This window comes from Corylus avellana, chromosome 6 (genome assembly GCF_965113065.1).
Source record: "Corylus avellana chromosome 6, dhCorAvel1.hap1.2, whole genome shotgun sequence".
NCBI lineage: Eukaryota > Viridiplantae > Streptophyta > Magnoliopsida > Fagales > Betulaceae > Corylus > Corylus avellana.
In genome coordinates, this window is record NC_142495.1 from 24,741,230 (window position 1) to 24,747,228 (window position 5,999).

Below are 5,999 nucleotides of genomic sequence, written 5' to 3' on the forward strand. Positions count from 1 at the left end.
AATTCTAAGCTCAATTCCTCATTGTATTTAAGTACCAGTCATTTGAAAAAGGAGAAAAAAAATAGAAAAAAAGTAATAGCTCATTACACGCTGCAAAAAAAAAAAATTGCTTTGGTCCCCTCCCATAAAACTTCTTGGCTCCGTCCCTGATTTACAGATATGGACAGCATATAAGAAATTATAATGATAGCCCAATTCCCATTTATGTTAATCATAAGTAGAACAAGTTTTACTTAGCACTGCAAATAAGATTTGCATTCCATTATATTATAAGAGTAGCTCATTCGAAATCTCAGCAAGCACACCTTGGAATTTTTAATTATTTCAAATTACCAATACAATAGTCATATCTATAATCCTTTAGTAATTTTGAGCGTCATATAATAATGGCCAAAAGAGGGGGAGGGGGAGGGGGAGAATCAATACATAGTTCGCGTCTTAATTGCAATGTGCATTAAGATTAAAGGATCTCCAACTTGATTCTTGGAGGTACTTTTGACTCGAGCTGCCACCTGGCACGACGCCTTCTAGTTTGTTCCATCTCTTGCTCTTCCTTAGTTTCAATCCTTGATATTGAATACCACTTACATTGGTATCGCGGATCAATTATGATTTTTCAAGTATCGTAGCATTATCAATGAAGTACATGGCAAGTTCAAAATCACTACTACCACAATAATATCCACCTACTTCCACCACTTTGAGATGATAATGTGGGCATTTTACAGCTTTTATCACTCTTCTCTTCTTGTTTGGAGGGCTAGTCCACGTTATCTGCAAAGATTTAAAAAAGAATAATAAGAAAAAGGTGATGATTATCCTGTGTTTGCTAAACACAAGAATATTAAAGAACATGCACCACAAAGCCTTAGCCTTTGGAGGAAAAAGCATCACCACAAACTAATTGACAACAAGAGAAACTCAACTCAAAAAGTTGCCTAAACATCACTCTAATGCCAATCAAGATCCTACAAGGTCAGCTAACCAATAGTAACTCTTTTTTAACCAACCAAATAACAACTCATCTCGTTTTCCTTTCCTCCTTTCTTCCCTTTAACCTCCAAGGTCAATTTTGACAAAATGGACCATCTACTGGAATTGCATTATACCCAAAATCATTAGCCTCTGTTCCCATATTAGTTTTCTAAACCCCGTCACTTACTATCACTTCTGCTAGCAAGTGCAACATTAGCACTGTTTCCTCCATTAGATGAAGTTTTTTTTTTCCCTCTTTCCAGCAAGCCTAAAATGAAAACGTTCATTCAAATCCCAAATTCAAAATGCACTAGTATGTAAATGTTGTAACAGATTGTTCAACCAAATTCATAGGCACAACTGTAGGATGCTGATCCATCGTTCTAAAAAAGAAATCCACCTGAACCACATAGCTTAATGCAAATTAAGAAAGAATTTATGAAAGGCAACTACTCAAGCAACTAGAAGGGCAATTTCCAATGTGTTACAAATCATGCGGAATTATGATTCAAATATCAAGACAACCTTTTTTTCCTAACTGAATCTATTTTAATGAGGAATAGATGAAGTATATAACAAACCAACTGAAATATCATCCCATTCTGATTTCCAATTAAGAAACAAATTTTGCAGTAAACACTTCAAATCTACCATTACATAATATGTACATCTATAAGTTGTAAAAGACAAACTTAATCGTGAATCATCTCATGTTCTCTCTCTCTCTCTCTCTATATATATATATATGAATTAGCTATTACTAGAAACACACGCACCTTGAACACAAATATTTGCAAGCAAGGGCATGCCTCTATCAAGGAAGTGAAAAGGAGGAGACTTTCATCATCCTTTGCTCCGATTTCTAATACTAATTTCTTAAGATTCTTTAAACCAGTAAACAATCGAAGCTTTATTTTATCCTGAAAAAAACCATAACGAGGGTAAATTGCATGACAGCATAATAAATGGAAAGAAAGAACAAACACATCATCATTGTACACACTAACCTGCAAATGCCATTTGCTCAATGTAAGAACCTGTAGCTGAGAAAAACATGATGAAAGCTGGCGAAGCATAAAATTAGAATACATTCCATGGGAAATAGATACATCAACAAGCAGTGGAGCATTATTAACAAGCAACCTTGTCGTTGGTCCCACATACTTAAAAGAAACAAGGTTTGTGTCACAGATCTTGATGGATTTTAAGCTGATGCAGAAGGATACCCGCAAGTGTTTCAAAGGGAGGGATGAGCCAACAACTCTTAATTTCTTCAAATGTTCTGATTGATGCACAACTAATCGTTCAAGATTGGGACAATTGGCCAAAAAATACTCCAGAACTTCACAGGACATATTAACCTCCTTCAAAGTGAGATCTTTGAGGGACTTGAAGCCAACAAATGTATGCCAAGGAATATCCAAACATAATTGAGGATATAAAAGTAGTTGATATGGAAAAGTATAACATGATGAAGGCCAAGGATTACATGATCAAAATCCTGACAAGTGAATCTCAAGCCTTTGAACTCGCTTTTGCATTGCAAACATAATCCACCTATTAATATCTCGCGCATAACCTTTATCCAAATTAGACCAAACCCGGAATTCATCTATAGTTGGGTCTCTATGCTGTTCCAAAACACGATTCACCCAGTTGACGTATCTCGGCCTTTCAATTTCAGTTAACTCAGGACTATTTAATTTTATTGAGCGGGTTAGTGTTATCTTGCCTGATGTTTTTGTATGATCAAAGTCGAGCGAATAAATAGATGCCCACAAATACTCCCATCTTCTTGAAAGGACACTAGTAACCACGGCTTCCCTTAGCGTCAGACGTGAGAGTATACAAACGAGTATTTCATCAGGCAGCTCACTAATACAATCCTTCAAAACCCAAATTTGATCAACAAAATTAAGTGTCAGCCGAATTACGAAATCATTAACTTAATTAGGATTTATAGCATCATCAAAAAGACATCTTTTTTGGCACAAAATAAACTAGTCTTAAGAAAAAGATGGATTCACATATGTTTTTTGACACAAATTAGGATGAATGGGGTTCACCTTTCTTTCTGAACAATTAGCGGTACGTCGAACCCTTTTCTCCTCCATCAATCAAAACTTCATATGACAAGCAGAAACCACAAATCAGTCGAAACTTCATATGACAAGCAGCAACCACAAATCAGACGGTACAAAATAAAACTATCATGCAATAAAAAGAAATAATATGATGCAAAAACAGAAACTTACTTGCTTCGCCACTTATTTGGTTACAGCAAAAAGGATTAGTGTAGGTATAATAAATTAAAGACTCGATTTTTAGTCGGGATAACATAAGAGGGACCGGACCGGATCTCACGAAAAAGAAAGATAGATATTCTAATTAAATTAAATATTCACTTCTAATTTCAATTAAATATTCTACGTACATTAAAATACAACTTTTTTGGATAATGTTTTTCTAATATATGCATATCTCTCCTTGATCCTACAAAGCTCTCTTTCGATGTGGGAATTCTTTCTATCTTCGGTCAGTTGGAAGGAAAATATATAGAAAAGTTGAAGGAGAATTACTGCATGGTAGATAAGGGTTACAATTATTTTCCAACCAACCTACTTATTTTCTTAATATAATCCGACTTCTCTTTCCCCCTACTGATCAATCATGAATTCTTGATTGAAGGCAAGGAAAAGGCTAAGTGAGATAGTTTGTGGAAGGGAGCAGCAAATAGGGTAGATTCGATCCAACACTTTTCAATACAATAACGAGAACATAGAACAAGCGGGTAATTAAACACAATTACACAACCCAGAAAACCAGTAATCCAACAAAACAACCCAACACTTTAGAATCGTCTAATCCAACTCTTTTCAATACAATAACGAGAACATAGAACAAGCAGGTAATTAAACACAATTACACAACCCAGAAATCCAACAAAACAGAGAAAACTTTAGAATCGTCTAATATTCCTAAAAGCAGAGAAAACTTTGCTGAATTTAAAATCCCTAATTCTCCTAAAAATCATAATACATCAAAAATCTGACTATTACAATCCCAAATCAACAACTAAAAGGGACAGCAGAGACAAAGAGAAACAGAGACAGAGAGAGACTCACTATTACAGGAACAGTAACGGCGGAATAATCGCCGGCCGGAGAGAGAGAGCACTATCTGGGCGCCGCCGTAGAGAGAGGATACGTCGATCGATCGGGCAGATGGAGAGGGGGATGGCCGGTGGGCTGGCCAACCGCACGGGTCACTGGGCGCCGGAGAGAGAGGCCGGCCGGTTTCGACTGGAGAAGATGGCCGGTGGGTTGGCCAACCGCGCGGTTCACTGGGCGCCGGAGAGAGAGATAGGGATATGGAGATGAAGAGAGGGGGGACTGGGGGGCCGCGCGGGTCACTGGGCGCTGGAGAGAGAGATAGGAATCTATATTCGATGCAGAGAGGGGGGGGGCTGGCAGGCCGCGCGGGGAGAGGCTACGGAAAATATATACTGAGGGAGAAATTAAGTACTAGCTAGTAGCTAGGGTGGGAGCTGAGGAATCAGAGGGAAAATTAAGTTCCCGCTCGCAAAAAAAAAAAATATATATATATATATATTAAAAAACACTTATAAATTTATTTATAAAAATAAAAAGTAATAAAAACTAAAAAACATTTAAAAGAGACTTAAACTAAAAAGGGTAAAGTCTACATAACCCCCTCAAACTACCACCCAATTGACAATGTTCTCCAAAACTTTCAATTGTGACAATGTCCCTCCTAAACTATAAAAACATTGTCAATGTCTCCCCCAAGACTAACAAAAAGATCAAAATGCCCTTATATATTTCTTAATAAGACAAAAATATCCTTATAAATTAAAAAATAAAAAAATAAAAACAAAAAATTTTAATTTCAAAAGAACAATTTAAAAAAAAAAAGTTTTTTAACGAAATTTTTTAATTTTCATAAGAATATTTTTTTAAAAAAATGAATGTTTAAAAAAAAAAGGAAATTTTTATTTTAAAAAACTTATAAAACAAAATAAAAAACGAAATTTTTATAACAAAAAAAATCGAAATTTTTTAATTTTTTTCTTATAAAAACGATTTTTTTAAAAAAAATTTTTAATTTCTACCCTTTGGATTTTTTTTTTTTTAATTAGTTTTAGGTTTTTTCTAGAAGTTTTATTATTTTTTGTTTTTATTTTATTAAGTGTAGTTTCGTCATTGGGGGGAGCATTGGCAATTTTTTGTAGTTTGATGAGGATATTGTCACAATTGAAAGTTTGGGGGGGACATTGTCAATTGTGTGGTAGTTTGAGGGAGTTATGTGGACTTTTTCCAACTAAAAAATATATAAATACAAAATCAGTTAATGTGGTTGTCTAGATTAAAAATTCATCTATGTGGTATAAAAACAAAAATAATACTAATTCAAAAATTATTGGGATAGGCCACAATAATAATTTAATTCCCGTAATCAAATTCCGTGAAAATAGTTTTCATTAGTGTATCACGTCATCACCAATAGAATGATGATATATGTCATTCTTATTTAAAAGTAAATAAATATATTAAATATATAAATCATTTTTAAATTTTTTTTTTTTAAAAAAATGAGGGCGGGTGAGGGGTGGCCAACGATTTATTTGAATTAAAGATACTGTACGGGGAGCGGGAAAATATTGAGGGGGGAAAGTACTAGGCGAGAGCTGAGAAATCATAGGGAAAATTAAGCTCGCGCGTTAACGAAAATAATTTTGGTGCGCCTACTATCCAGGCGCCTAGATGACAAGCGTCCTTAATTAGGGGCGCTTACTAGCCAAGCGCACTTAATTAGGGGCGCCTAGCTGGCAGGCGCCCCTAATTAAGGGGGCCTAGATAGTAGGCGTCCCGAATTAAGGGCGCTTGCCAGCCAGACGCACTTAATTAACTAAATTGTGGTATGCCCTATTGGAATGTCCCTTTTTAAGGGGACGTTTTTATGCGCAAGCGTTACTAATTTTATTTTGGGTCGTTTAAAGGGAC

The 5,999-nt window shown here is 35.4% G+C and overlaps 1 pseudogene across 1 annotated transcript; it reads right to left on the reverse strand.

Annotated features, from left to right (window-relative positions):
* Positions 1-292: 292 nt before the first annotated feature.
* LOC132187658 (F-box protein At4g09920-like) lies at positions 293-4,450 on the reverse strand (annotated as a pseudogene). Its single transcript, XR_015912718.1, has 5 exons — positions 4,101-4,450; positions 3,042-3,098; positions 1,983-2,861; positions 1,752-1,895; positions 293-774 (listed from the first exon to the last, which is right to left on the reverse strand). The product of XR_015912718.1 is annotated as an F-box protein At4g09920-like (transcript).
* Between the last annotated feature and the right edge of the window lie 1,549 nt (positions 4,451-5,999).